The sequence below is a fragment of the Megalopta genalis genome, chromosome 6 (assembly GCF_051020955.1).
Source record: "Megalopta genalis isolate 19385.01 chromosome 6, iyMegGena1_principal, whole genome shotgun sequence".
NCBI classification, from domain to species: Eukaryota; Metazoa; Arthropoda; class Insecta; order Hymenoptera; family Halictidae; genus Megalopta; species Megalopta genalis.
The window spans coordinates 13,006,643-13,021,614 of NC_135018.1; positions in this window are offsets into that span (position 1 = coordinate 13,006,643).

Genomic DNA, 14,972 nt, shown 5'->3' on the forward strand with positions numbered 1-14,972 from the left:
TCTTAGAAATTGATCTCGACAAATTAGTCAAAACTTGCTGCTTAGATATGAACTCCGACTCTTTATGTCGCTTACCCCCAACGACTGTGTCCACTCATCGCCTTTCAAATCCAACCGTTCAAATCTAGCCTTTCACACACTCTCTCTCTCTCTCTCTCACACACTCACGCGCGTGCGCATTCATACCTCGCGTCCTTCGCCCACCCTTATCCATACGCTTATTCATGTACACACCTTATGTTTGGTAACACGCGATCCTTATTTCCTAACGTCCCTACATAATTATGACAGACAATTAATTTGTTTCATTTAATAGTTTTCCTTTATTTCTTGTAACGTTGTATGAAGTGCTGTTACTTTTCACTAAATTTGTATTTATTGCGTTCAAGAATGTTCATATATCATCGAATAGACATTTTTTATCATAGTAACTAAACAAGTTAAAGTTTTAATGTTATTACCAAATTTATGAACGTGCACAGAGAATATTTATGGATGGGACGCTAATAATTCATGTAATTGACAATAACGAAAATTTAAAACATATTAGAAATGTTTTTGAAGATATTTTAGGTAAGAAACAGGAAAGTGAAGAATGTACAGAAAAAAATAAAAAATAAAGGTGTATATTCGAACATCATGTGCCGTGCGCATTGATTTGCGTTCTGTTTCGAGAACTACGGCAGCAGTCATTTGTAACTGCGTCTAATATCCGCTCTTTGTAACTTCGAGATCAATTGTAACGTACCGGGTTCCCGAACGGTCGCGAAAAATTCTCTTATTGACAACCTTGCGCTGCAAACGAAAAATCGCGAGAATTGTATAAATTGTATAAACGGTTCTCGCGTGCGGTCTCGTGGTCGACTATTTTGTAATGATTGACGAGTATTAAACAATCTTTAATAAACAAGCAAAATAAACTATTTCCAAGAATTTATTTTGCTCTGTAAGATCCACTTTGCTTTGAGTGTTCGAACCTTGAATCCTTGTCGCGTCCGTTCTATCCAGTGGAAGTTCGGGATTCGAAATCGGTTGGTAAATCGTCGTGTTTCGTGTGAGGATATCGTGAAAACAAATTCTGTAGACTCAGAAAAATTATTCAATTTGAAACATTACTAATACGAAGCATTAGTGATCAGAACTTTCAGCAACAATATCTCAGAAATTAAAACATGTGACTTGCGACGTTCTTCCTTGCAGTCACAGAATTACGCCTTCCAATCATATGCCTTCGGATTATAGTAATCCGAAGGACAAAAGTTGACATTTTATTTGTATTTCTGGATTTATTTGTTTAACATCATATTTTAGATGTAAGAAAATTTTTAAAATACTATCATTAATACGTTCATTACCACAATCACACATGTATGACTTTATCGATCTCATAGTTTACATAAAAATAGTCAAATTAACTTAAAGGTAAATTTAATTTTTTGATAATCATTTTATAAAACTTTTCTAGTTCTAATACCATACGAGGGTTACATAATGTATTACCTCAATGAATGTATTGCGTTACAGAAAAGTTGAGTTACGCTCTGGTGATGAATTTGGCCAGCATATCAATCGGAAATCTTTGTGAAGGTGTCCGCCCTGCACAACAATGCATATCAAGCGGCTGCGATGATATGTGGCTTGCTGTTACGAAAGTTGTCGATTAGCCCGAGAAAATTAGCCACTTGATATGTGGTGTACGTTGCCGAGTACAAGGGAGCTGATCAATTGAAAAATTCGACGAGGTAAATATTCCGAAACTTGGTCAGTGTTCTGGTGGAGATGTGTCAATGAAACTAAACCGCAGATCTTTATCAGGCATATGGGCATCGTTCATTATTATTGTATCGATGTAGTGACATTCTACATAATCGCGTTGCTACTGCTCGTTTATGGGTTGAAGAAACTCTGAACGATACCGAAACATGCTTTCAACAAAAAAAACATAACATTATTTATATTTTACATAACTAAACTGTGCTAATTTCTGTGGGATTGAACACGCCGCTTATATTTATATAGCTTGTAATTAGTTATTTACTTTTAAGTAGCTTGTAATTATGTATAGATTAAATGCACTGATTCTAAGCAAATGCAAATATAGAAATATTAATAGTTTACATTTCATTTTGAAAGCAGTGTATTCCAGGCAGAGTTGAGCAAAATATTACGACTAACAACGACTAACGATTGAATTACTACTGTTAATTGTTAATCTTACACTTAAGGATTACATTCGTTTTAATTATTAATCGCAATTAACGACTGAAATATTATTGTTAATCATCAATCTTACTTAACAATTAATTTTCTTTCAAACGTTAGTCGCGATGGACGACTAAAGATAATTAACAAAATATTCCTCCAATTCCATCCAATTTCTAATTGTTTCTTTTAATAGACGATTTACGAATAATTTCATCGTCGATTTTCCGACGACTTTTCTGACGATTATGTTCATCAATCGACTAATTCAATCGGCGATTTTTCGACGATTAATATCTTTAATCATTTCCATCAGTCACTTAATCAAATTAAAAATTTTAATCGACTGAAGCCCAACACTATTTGGATATTTCTTGTAATACTATAATTATAAAAATGTCCCATCTAATTAATAATTCACTGCTAGTTTTTACGAAAAAATAAATTATAGCTTTGTTTAAAATACAAAAACCATAATTTCGATTTATCCATATTTTGTAACTGGATATGCAATTCTCATACAAGAATATTCTAGGAGACAGAGCAATAGTTAAATACAAGAGTGAAACAAAATGTTATTTTCTGATGTATTTTTTAAACAAATGAAGATATTTAAAATATAGTGGATAGCTGAATATCTACTAAAAAGTATCCAACTTTGCCTTTTATTATAGAAAACACATACAGGGTATGTTTTTTAAATGTTAGGTTTAGATCGCGAATTTTAGATCGAAATATCTCGAAAACAGCACAATTTTGGGAAAAATGTTATATACAAAAGTTACTCGATTCCAAGGAGAAAAAACAACTACTTTATTTATTTTATCGTTCTTGATTGTTTGGAAGATTACTTGGAGGATAACTTTGTTCCTTTAAGTGGAAACCTATATTTTTATTTACAGCTTTTTATTCTACGCGAAAAAAGAATGAACTTTTGTTTGCAACATTTTTTAATCAGATTTTATTTTACAAGGATATTTAATAATATGAAAAATTTGTTTACTTATGAAACTTCTTTATTTTTTTATGATTGAATGCTGATAAATCATTAACAATTGCATTTTATACTACGTAAAGAATCGCAGTGTTTATGTTTTAGGGATATTTCATTAATTTTTATTTACATTGTAAATAATCTGTACACAATCTTCTTCTTCTAGAGTTTTTAATGTTCTTAAATTATACATACATTCACCTATTATGATTATTGTTTCTTGAAACTCGTTATTATTTAGTCTGTTAATTAATTCCATTACCCATGGGTTGTCCGATTTACTATTATATCTGTGGTCTTTGATTGCGCTTATCGCTGTAACAACTGAAAGAGAGTCTGTTAGTATTAGTAATTGTAAAGTGTTTTTTACCTTTATATTCTCCAGTCTTTCTTTTTTTCTCGCTTTATTGTCTTTGCAATAGCTATTGCTTCCGTACTGTAGATCGAGTGTCTTTTATGTATTGTCAATCCTGTGATTTTTTTCTACTGTTTTGTTTTTTGATCATTCCTATTCCGTTTGCTTATGTATTTGTTATTTTTTACCCATCTATATGTGTTATAATTAGTTTTTCTTTATCCATCTCATGTTTCTCTATTATCACTTGATCCGCTACAGTTATTGGGATAGCTCCTTGTTCTATCTGTCTTCTAGAATCTGTATCTATTGCCCATTATCCGTTGTATATAAGTGGTTAGTCTCTTGTGTTTTTAGTGCCGTTTTCCTTACCAGCTTATTTTATTTTTTTTCAGCTAGCTTTATCCAGTATCTTATTGCTAGGTATTCTGCCCTATACAGGCTGTTCCACAATTATTTTAACAGCCGAAAATGAGGGGTAGCTGAGGTCATTAGAAGTAACTTTTTCCTTTGCGAAAATGCAATCCGCGGCTTTGTTTACGAGTTATTAACGAAAAACACTGGCCAATGCGAGAGTCCGCAGCACGAGGCTTTGACAGAAGGTCAGAACGGACACGAGCCGCGTTCGAATTGAACAAGTCACGAAGCGTAAACTTTCCTGATTTTTTTTACTACTTAACAGTGATATTTTCAAGAAAATCGCTGTTCGTCTTTACTTTAGGATATCTGAAGAATATGAAGCGCAGGGTACCGCCATATGAAATAAACAAGATATGCAGAGGTGTAAACTGCGGCCGATCCGCTGTCACCGATGGTACCCTGCGCTCTTAGAACATAATTAACGGCCGTTCGAAAAAGATGGTTTCGGGTGTCATTTCCTCGGACGGCCGAACGACGAACGTCAAGGGTCCACGGTCGAGGCCTCGATTTTTTGGCAGTGAAAAGTCGACTCCCGAACGAACGCGTCGAATAAACGATTATCCGCGAACGCGTCGTATAAACGATTATCCACGAACGCGTCTCAGTCATTTTTTGTAATATCCACAAGTGTTTCGGATTATCAGTGATTAAATAAGTGATCAGTGTTTAGTGACAGTGCAGTGAAAGATCAGCTGTGCGTTGTACGAGATCAGTGCCCTTCGACATCATGAGCCACAATTCCAGCCAGCAAATGCATCCTCAATTAAATGGGTGAGTTTCTTATCGATAATATTTTTCATATTTCTCTAATAAACAAATCCTTTACGTCCCTCAATGCGATTATTTATTATTGTTGGGATTATTGAATGAAAATGAATATGATTCTAATTCTTTGCTTAAAAGGACTTTATTTTATTCCTTTATTGAGAGAAGGTATATGGGCGAAAACGATCGAGCGACCAAACTCTACTGAGAGTCCGGTAAGAAAAAACGCTTCTTTTATACCCTTTTTGGGTTCGTCTTATCCACCAATCAGAGACGTTTTATTTGTCGCGTTTCACATTGTATACGTGACGCTGGGACCCCCAAACAGTCAGGGTACGATGTATATCTAATGGTACCGGTGATGATGTATCGCGGTATCTACTATATACAGTTTACATCACCGTCGTTGCCCGCTGACGGAACCGGCGAAAATGTAAACCGATATCTTAGTATCTTAGTACTAAGTAAACTATAGATTAATTTTTCATTCGTTGAATTCTGTTCGGACACGGAATTATTTAAATTAAAATATCATTTACGAACTTTGTTAATCTTCACTGTACACCTTACATAAAAATTTCATATGGTACACATGAGATGTCATGCACACCAGAAAATTAAAACGGCTGTCACGGTTAAACTACATATTATTTCGGGTCCAAAAAATTAATAAATATTCTTCAGATATCCTAAAGTAAAGGCGAACAGCGTTTTTCTTAAAAATATCACTGTTAAGTAGTAAAAAAAATCCGGAAAGTTTACGCTTCGTAACTTGTTCAATTCGAACGCGGCTCGAGTCCGTTCCGACCTTCTGTCAAAGCCTCGTGCTGTGGACTCTCTCGCGGACTCTCTCTCTCTCTCGCACCGTCACCTCTCATTGGCCAGTGTTTTTCGTTAATAACTCGTAAACAAAGCCGCGGATTGCATTTTCGCAAAGGAAAAAGTTACTTTAAATGACCTCAGCTACTCCTCATTTTCGGCTGTTAAAATAATTGTGGAACACCCTGTATATATATAAGAATATTATCAACTTTCCATTGCATAAAGACATAGCAAACTCACTAGCCGAAATTATTGTTTATGTCCTGATACTTCACATCAAAAATGTTCATCTCGGGCCGCATGCGGCCCGCGGACAGCGAGTTTGACACCCCTGGTGTATAGCAAGAATGATACAAACCCAAAACTCTTCCGCAACTTAGCTGCAGAATCTGTTGATCGCTATTGTTGAAAAAGGAACTTTAGCCTCGGACAAAAATTAATCTATAGTTTACTTAGGACTGAGATTCGAAAATATCAGATTACGTTTCCGCCGGTTCCGTTAGCGCGCACCGACGGTGATGTAAACTGTATATCAAAGATACCGCCATATACCATCGCCGGTGTCGTTAGAACACATCGTGCTCTGACTGTTAGTAATACCAGTACCACGTATGCAATGTAAGACGCGATGAATGACCGTCTTTGATCGGTGGAGAAGACCACGCCAAAAAGGGTATATAAGCAGGTGATTTTCAGTTGCCGGTCTCAGTTGAATTTGGTCGCTCAGTCAGTTCGTACATATACCTTCTCTCAAATAAAAGTAGAAATAAAAAACTTTTGAGAAAAAGAATTAATATCATATTCATTTGAGAAATAATCCAAGCCATAATCCCAATAGCTATAAAAATTACAACCACATCTATACAAAAGGATCCAAGACTGAAACAGAAACCGGATACACAGTCGTCTCACCTGACTTCACTGTTGCATTGAGAATAACAGATAATGCTTCAATTTTTACAGCAGAAGCAATGGCAATCAATCATGCCTTCAAAATCACGTATAAAAACTCATACAAACATACTGTTGTCCTATCAGACTCTAAAGGTGCCTTATTAGCATTAAAAGATATACCATCGAACAACAACATCCTCCTCCAAGCTCAGAAAATCCACCAAAAGTTATTGAAAAAGGAAATAAGATAAAACTTATATGGATCCCTGATCCTGTAGGTATTCCAGGAAATGAAAAAGCGGATCAAGCTGCAAAAGAAGTTTCAAATTCATCAACGAACATCCTTAACACATCTCTACTAAAGAGGAACTTATTAATTTAGTAAGAGAGACAAATTGATATGTCAGTGGGAACTGGAGTGGACAACAACAGTTCCCTCTCACATAAAGGAACTCGACGACAAAAAGAATCCACAAAACCTAATAACTGCAATACTCAGATTACTATAAAGTATTTAATTTTGGATTGATTCAATAACACTGTCCGACAAAATCAAACATTTTTTCTGATTTCCTATAGCTACTATGAAATTCTTGTAGAGCTTCACTACCCGAACAAGAATCCGAAAACCGAATTGCTCCATCACCCACAGTTTTGGAAAAAACGAACTTTTTTAAACCCTACAATTTTCGACAAAAATGAAGTATTGCATGAAAAGTACAAACGTTAGAAAATTCTAATCGGTCTCAAAAGATAGAGGAAAGTTTTTCGAATATAGTGGCATATACAATTTATTAATTGTTTTTGGTCTTAAATAACTATAAATTAATGTCAAAGTTTTAATATTTTTCCATTTTTACGAAAAGTTCTTTGTTCGGCACGAAAACTCTACCCAAGATCGGATTCTGTAGACATTTCTGAAGAAGAAGAAAATGTTCGTCGGCAACATGTACACGATGTTTTGCCACCATGTGCTTCGCTGTTCGTTCCTCTCTGTCCGACAGGGTCAGAGCTGTGCGTAATCAACACCGATGGAGGGATCCAATGGAGCATCCACTTAGCGTGTGAAGCGTACTACTTTGAATTTTTTTTAGTACTTCAATGTGCTGTCATGGTTTTAGGAATATAGAAGTAAGATTATTAATTTTCAAATGGAGAAATAATAAAAGAAAAATAATGAACGAAAATATTCATTTTATTCTGAATTTGTTCGAATTACAAGTATATCATGTATACAGTTATCATTTAAATTATAGCGATAATACGATCATGAATAAATAATCATTTTCAAAATGTTAAACTTCTTGAAACATATTGTTAAATATATATTTAAATATTTATTTAATTATATGGCGAAGTCAAAATTATACTAGTGTTAGAATATTTTCGTTACCCACTGCAAATACTGTGATGTGATTTTTTTCGTGAAATATATCACAGTTCGGTGATTATTATCCACAGAAATATGTAAAAGAAAAAACAGAACATTGAAGTACCAAAAAAAATTCAAATATTATTTACGAAAAGTGGGTGTCCCATTGGATCCCTCCATCGGTGTTGATTACGCGTAGCTTCGGCCCTGTCGGACAGAGAAAAGCGAGCAGCGATGGATATGGCGGCAAAACGTCGTGTACATGTTGCCGTCGAACATTTTCTCGATCTACTCGAAATGTATATCGTTCCGACACTTTTACCGGGCCGTTTCTTCTTCAGAAATATCTACAGAATCCGATCCTGGGTAGAGTTTTTGTGCAGAACAAACAAGTTTTCGTAAAAGTACAAAAATATTGTGCAGAAACTGCGTATGTCAACAATTTTTTAAACTTTGACATTAATTTATTGCTATTTAGGACCAAAAACAATTAATAAATAGCATGCAACTATATTCGGGAAATTCTCCTCTATCTTTTAACACCGATTAAAACTTTCTAACGTTTTTTTTACTTTTCATGTAATACCTCATATTTGTCGAAAATTTTGGGTTTTTACAAAAGCTCGTTTTTTTCGAAAACTGAGGGTGATGGAGCAATTCGGTTTTCGGATCCTTGATCGGGGAGTGTAGCTATATAAGAATTTCATAGTGGCTATCGGAAATCAAAAATCGTGTCGGACAGTGTAATCATCGCCGCAGATCTTCGTTTGTTTCGTGGAGTGCGCCTTGACAAATGCGCTCCTCATATCAATCGATTTCTATCGATAATTCTTACCGACTACATACTATAATTCAGCCGTTCCTGACCTACGATTGCCCCCAATCGTTCAACAGGGTGTCCTGAAAATGCCTCATAATACGGAAATGGGAGGTAGCTGAGGTGATACTAAAGTAACTTTTTCCTTAGCGAAAATACAATCTGCAGCTTTGTTTACCAGTTATTAAACTAATTCCTAGAAAAATAAATTTATTGGTTTGTTGTGTTATGCATGTTAAACTATACAACCTTTCCTTGATAATTATGATTTTTGCACTATTTTAATTATTGTAAGGCACACACCAGAAACAAAATAATACAAATGTAAAGCGTGGGGCGCATACGCCCCACACGGCTTGAACGGGGAGTCTTCAAAAGACGGTCTGGCAGGGAACGTGTTAACCAAAACTACGGGCCAATAAGAGGCGAGGGCGCAAATTACAACGTGATCGATCGATCGAGTGCAACGTGCTTCGACCGAAGCGTGAACTTCTGATTTTTTCTACTACGTGACAGTGATAATTTTAAGAAAAACGCTATTCATCCTTATTTCAGAATGTCTGAAGAATATTTACTAATTTTTCGAACCCGAAATAACAAGTAATTTAACCGTGATAGTCAGTTTAATTTTCTGGTGTGCATGACACCTCGTGTGTATCATATGAAATTTTTAAGCAAGGTGTACAGTGAAGATTAACGAAGTACGTAAATGATATTTTAATTTAAATAATTCCGTGTCCGAACACAATTCGACGAACGATTCGCAAAGCTAATTTAATAATAAATAATAGCGTTAAAGGACGTAAAGGATTTATTTGTTAGAGAAATATGAAGAATATTATCAATAAGAAACTCACCCATTTAGTTGTAAATCCACTTCATGTATGGAAATATGTGCAGGAAGATAGTGCATTGACCTCGTACAATGTATGATGAACTGCACAGCTGACTTGTATCCGGCGGTGACGAAAAAAAGGATGTCTCCAGGCAGGCTACTCCAACGTTCACTCTCACTGCATTATCACTAAACACTGATCACTTATTCAATAATATTTATGGACACTTAATTTAAAGATTTAAAGACACTACTACCACTGTCAGATACTATTTTATGTGGTCCACTATAATTTAAAAAGTAAGTTTCCAAATAATGAATTGCTTCTTTTGTATTTGTAATAACTATTGGATAAAACTTTATAAACTTCGTAAATAAATCGATTACTTCGAAAATATATTTTTATCGATGTTTTGTGCGTTTTTCCGGACACTTTAATACTTCTTCTACACGATTGGCAGTTGTGGAATACATTTTTTTATACGCATTTTAAGCAGTTCATTATAAATTTCTGTACTTTTTGCTTTTTTTCGGGAGCAATAAACGCGAGAAATATATTTAACTATTTTATTTATACCTTCGTGACTAATTTCTTCGTGATTCGTTCTAATTACGTTTTCCTCTGTTGAGGAAGGAACATAAAATAATAACCTATTACTAATCTTCCGATAAACTGAACCATTATTTAGCTCAAAAAACTAATTTTTCCCGTGCTGTAAAAATTCATGTAAAACGGATCCACAAACCCATGACTATTTGCATTGCAGTGTAGTTCAGTTTCCGCAAGCGACGAATAAATTGCTAAAACAGGTTCCGATATTAATATTGAAACATTTTAAAATGTTTAGCATTTTTTCGCTTGAAAGCGAAATTTTTTATAAATTTTCGAAAATATGACACTAATCCTAAAAGGCTTTACAATTCTCGGTATTTGCGCGATATCAGATATTCAGATACAGCTTGTATATTATCTTTATTTGGCTTAATTCCCGCTGAATTTATACAGTATTTTAAATAAATAATTTCTTGAAGCAAGGAAGCGCACATTTCTCCAACGTCAATTCCAAACGGTTTCTAACCAAAATGTCGAGGATTTCTAAATTTTTTTTATTTCTAAATTTTCGTCAATGGTTTTTGTAGCAATTAAAATGTCGTCTAAATAAATAAAAATCTTTCGTTTGTCTAATAATTTTCTAAAAGCGGTATTAACATTTTTCAGTCGTCGCTAAATCGAACCTAATTAACATGTTTCTGTCTAATCGTGATACTTCATAATACGTAATTTTATTTGTATTTCTCCTGACTGACTTTTTTCTTGTCTTGACTGTGTAATTTTTAAAGTTTGTAACTTATTTCGAATGATATATTCGTAAAAAAACTATAGAGATATTTCTATTGAATATTGATTAAAATATCTTACTTAGATTATTAAAATGTTTTATTAGATTAGAGAATATCGTATTTAAACCTCGAAAATTACGAATTTTCTATTACAGTTTCACGAAGTACTACTCTAGATAGACTTATTATTAATGAAAAAAATTACTCGAATTTAAACCACCGTTTTTGTGATAAAAATTAATACGCATTATACTTGATACCAAATAACAAATTGAAAGAAACCGAATATTCACACACACACACACACACACACACACAACAGAGATTACAAACAAATTACTTCCTTAGAGTTATTTGATTCGAAAAAATAACCTCTTGCACTACGATTTTTTACACAGCTTGATTGATTAGCACTTCTTCTTGCTTAATCATTTCCATAATAATTACTTCGATACCCAAGATTTTGATGAATGAAATTTTATTTTGATTTAAAAGAAATGAATAACATTTATATTTATTTGATTATATATTTTTATCGCGAATTTATCACGTTGTTATAATGAAAAAGGTTAATAAATCACGTTATAAATAGAAATATTTTGCTAAACGATTTCGCACAATGCCATTGTGACACATCTAGCCAAATCATTTGTGACATCATGCCGAATCCATGACAAATCCACACAACATACCTTTCTCATCTATCCGGCCCTTTGAACCGTGACACACCCGATAACCTCATCCTTAACCCTTTCGCTACGGGCAGGTTCTCCGCCGCGGTACTCCCACTGTACGGAGCAATGCTGCGCGCCGCGACATCACAGTACGGTAGATACGCGACGCCGATCGTCATCAAGAGTACCACGGCGGAGAACCTAAGCTGCTGAATGTTTTCGAACGAAAGAATTTTTCTTCAAAGAGTATTTATGAATAAAAGGGTATTTCAGGGTATTAATAATAAAATAATATAACATAATAAAGGAATAAACAATATGATAAAATAATATTACATAATAAAATAAAAAACAATATAATAAAACAATATAACATAATATAATTGTATGATTATAATGGCTTTTAATAGTGTAACTGCGTATGATATGCTTCAAAGCATGGAGTTATACACAGGCCAACATTGCAAATTTGGCACTGATATCGCGATCTACACCACTTGTCATTTTTCGAACAAACTACACACTTTCGGAGCGGATTCTTTCGTTTTGTTTTTTCATTTGTATATTTCGACGGGAAATGTCCTCCACAAATGCGAAGTGGATTCGTTTCTGCTGATTTATTCGCAACGGTATTCTTATTTTCAGATTGATAATGGTTTAAAAGTTGACGAATTAACTGTAGATGAAAGCTTGCCATTGATATTTGTTTTTTAGTTTTTAACTTATATAAGCAATAAGCGTTCCAAACGCAGATGTCAATTAAATGAAAAAAATATTTTTTGTACCATTTCAACGTTTTGCGTTGTGAGTGAATGGTGCTAATAACCATATCTGTTTTGTCTACGGTTCCCATTAATTTATTGTAATCAATAATACACTTTGGTTTCTCTCTCTCTCTCTCTCATAATCATTTCTCGAGTCCGGAAGTGACGTTTTGTTTCAGCAAATTCTTCGGTATGGAAAGAAGATAGCATGTATACGTCTCTTTTATCACACCATTTCATCGCTAATAAATGCCTCGAGGAGCGAAAACTTGCTTCATCAGTTTTTAATGTATTTTGAATATTTGGCATGCCTTTTCGCCTTTTACGTACTGTTCCACAAGCGTTGGTTTGATTTTTATGCAAAAGAATAAAAAGTGCGGGGCTTGTATAATAATTGTCTACGTATAATGTATGACCATTGTTTAAATATGGTTTCAATAATTCCATTACTATGTTTCCTGACTTTCCAATAAATTGATTTACGCAGTTTACATTAGTTAATGAGCCATTATAAATAATAAGATCCTGCACAAACCCCGATTTAGAATCACATAAAACAAATGATTTTATCCCAAATCTGTTTCTTTTAGAGGGAATGTATTGCTTAAATAATAATCTTCCTTTATACAGGAGTAAGCTTTCGCCAATACAAAGATTTTCGAAAGGATAAAACACCTCCTGAAAACGTTGTCGCAGCTTATCACAAATTTCTCTTATTCTGTATAATTTATCAACATCTGCGGTCATATTGTTCGAATTAAAATGTAAAATTTTTAACAAATATAAAAACCGATCCCTACACATGACCTCTCCAAAAATGTTGCTCCTCAAAAGTTTGTCGTTAGACCAGTATTCGGAATATGACAGTTTTCTGTTTCGCGACATCAATAATTTGAGGGCGAGGAAGCAATACATTTCTCCGACAGAAGTATTTTGGGAATTTATTTTATTATGATTATTATCAAGGCTACTACGATAGCTGTTTGTCGTGCCGACAATAAAATTTATAAAATCTTCGGAGAAAAATAATTTAAAATAATCTAAAATCGGTGCTAAATAGCTAATTGATGCTTTAATTCCGGAATGCTGGGAATTGAATTTATGGACAGTCGGTTGGAAAAACTTGTTGCTCCATGTAATTTTTCTAATATCTTTTTCCGATGAACTGTCTTCTTCGATTTCGGATTTGCTGCATCTCATTCTTCGAAATCTTTTACTGTTTTTAAGTCTCTTCCTTGCCAAATTTAAATTTATTTCGTCACCTTCTGACAGGTCCAAGTAATTTTGATTTAAATCTACACATCTTTTTCCGTTATTATTCGTCGTCATTTTAAGGGTAAGATAAAATCTGTTCACAAATAATTAACCTAAATAAGGTTAGAAAATTTAAAAACAACAAGGAATACTTACGTATCCGTTATTCGGAGAAAAATAAGGTGAATTATCTTTTTCCAGTAAACACTGACTTTCGAATCGAACAAATCGAATCAAACAAATTACTACAGGCTGATACTTGAAATATTTGGGTTGCTAAGCAATCAGTTTTTTCTTAAATAACTATTTATATTATTTATTTACCATTTAGATATTTCGCGCGTTGTACCTCAGTGACATCTTACGGAGAGCCACTATAGTCGCCACCAAAAACAGCACGATAAGACAAACTTGTAGTACTATATAAGGACCCTCTGTTCAGAATAAAAGCAGTCTACATCTTTACTTCAAGTCAACCTTGTCTTTACTCTGTCCGATCCTTGATCCAACTTCGTGTACGGATAGCCTATAAATCGCGCCCAGTAAAGTAATACTACGAAGTATGGTACAATTAGCCTACTCTACGGATAGACTAATTGTCCCTACGGTTACTTTCTACGATATAGTGTTTAGTTTAAACATAACCTTGACATAACTATACTATAGCCTCTCTCCGTCACTACGGCCAGCGCGAGTCAGATGGTTCACTCCACATTTAACTTGTCCAGTTCGCAGTCCCGTGACACCATCACCACGCAGCGGTTTAATTCAGTCCAAGGACATTTCTCGTCCCCGATCCAACCGTATCCATTGTCACGTCTGTGGAGCGGGAGCGATCACCCTGTAACAAAATAATGACCCTGTAACAATATGTATAATAGCTGGCATGCAAATGTGGCAGGACCAAATTAATTTCGATTCTAGATAGATTCCGAGCGGAATGACGAGTGCAGTGAGATTCTCACAGCTGAATGTCACATTGACGTTCGCCCGGCATCGACGCGTCGTGCCGACCGCGCACATTGAATTTTCGGATAAGGCAATCACACTATCATAATTATAAAGTTTTGTTCGTTTTAACACTATGCCGTCCGGTGGCACCACGCTGGTGCCATGCAAAATCTATCTGTTGTATGCCGGTGGTACCACTTTGGTGCCATTTTAAAAAACTGTAATAACATTTGAACTATATTTCTTGGGTGTTAAAAGGCAGCAAACTAACTATAGCATTGTGCTTATTCAACTAACAACTAAGTACGAAAATTCTTGGATAACTTGTCTTAATTTTAGGAATTTATATTACTGCCATCTTCGAAATTTTTTTTAAAATCTAAAATTTCCAAGCTATTATGCCGGCGTCAAACAAAAGAATCATGTCTAAGTTCTGCGGACGCCATAGAGTTAAGATCGAGCGTACGGATCGAGCGCAACATGTTGCATTCTCTCGTTGCATTACCACCAGC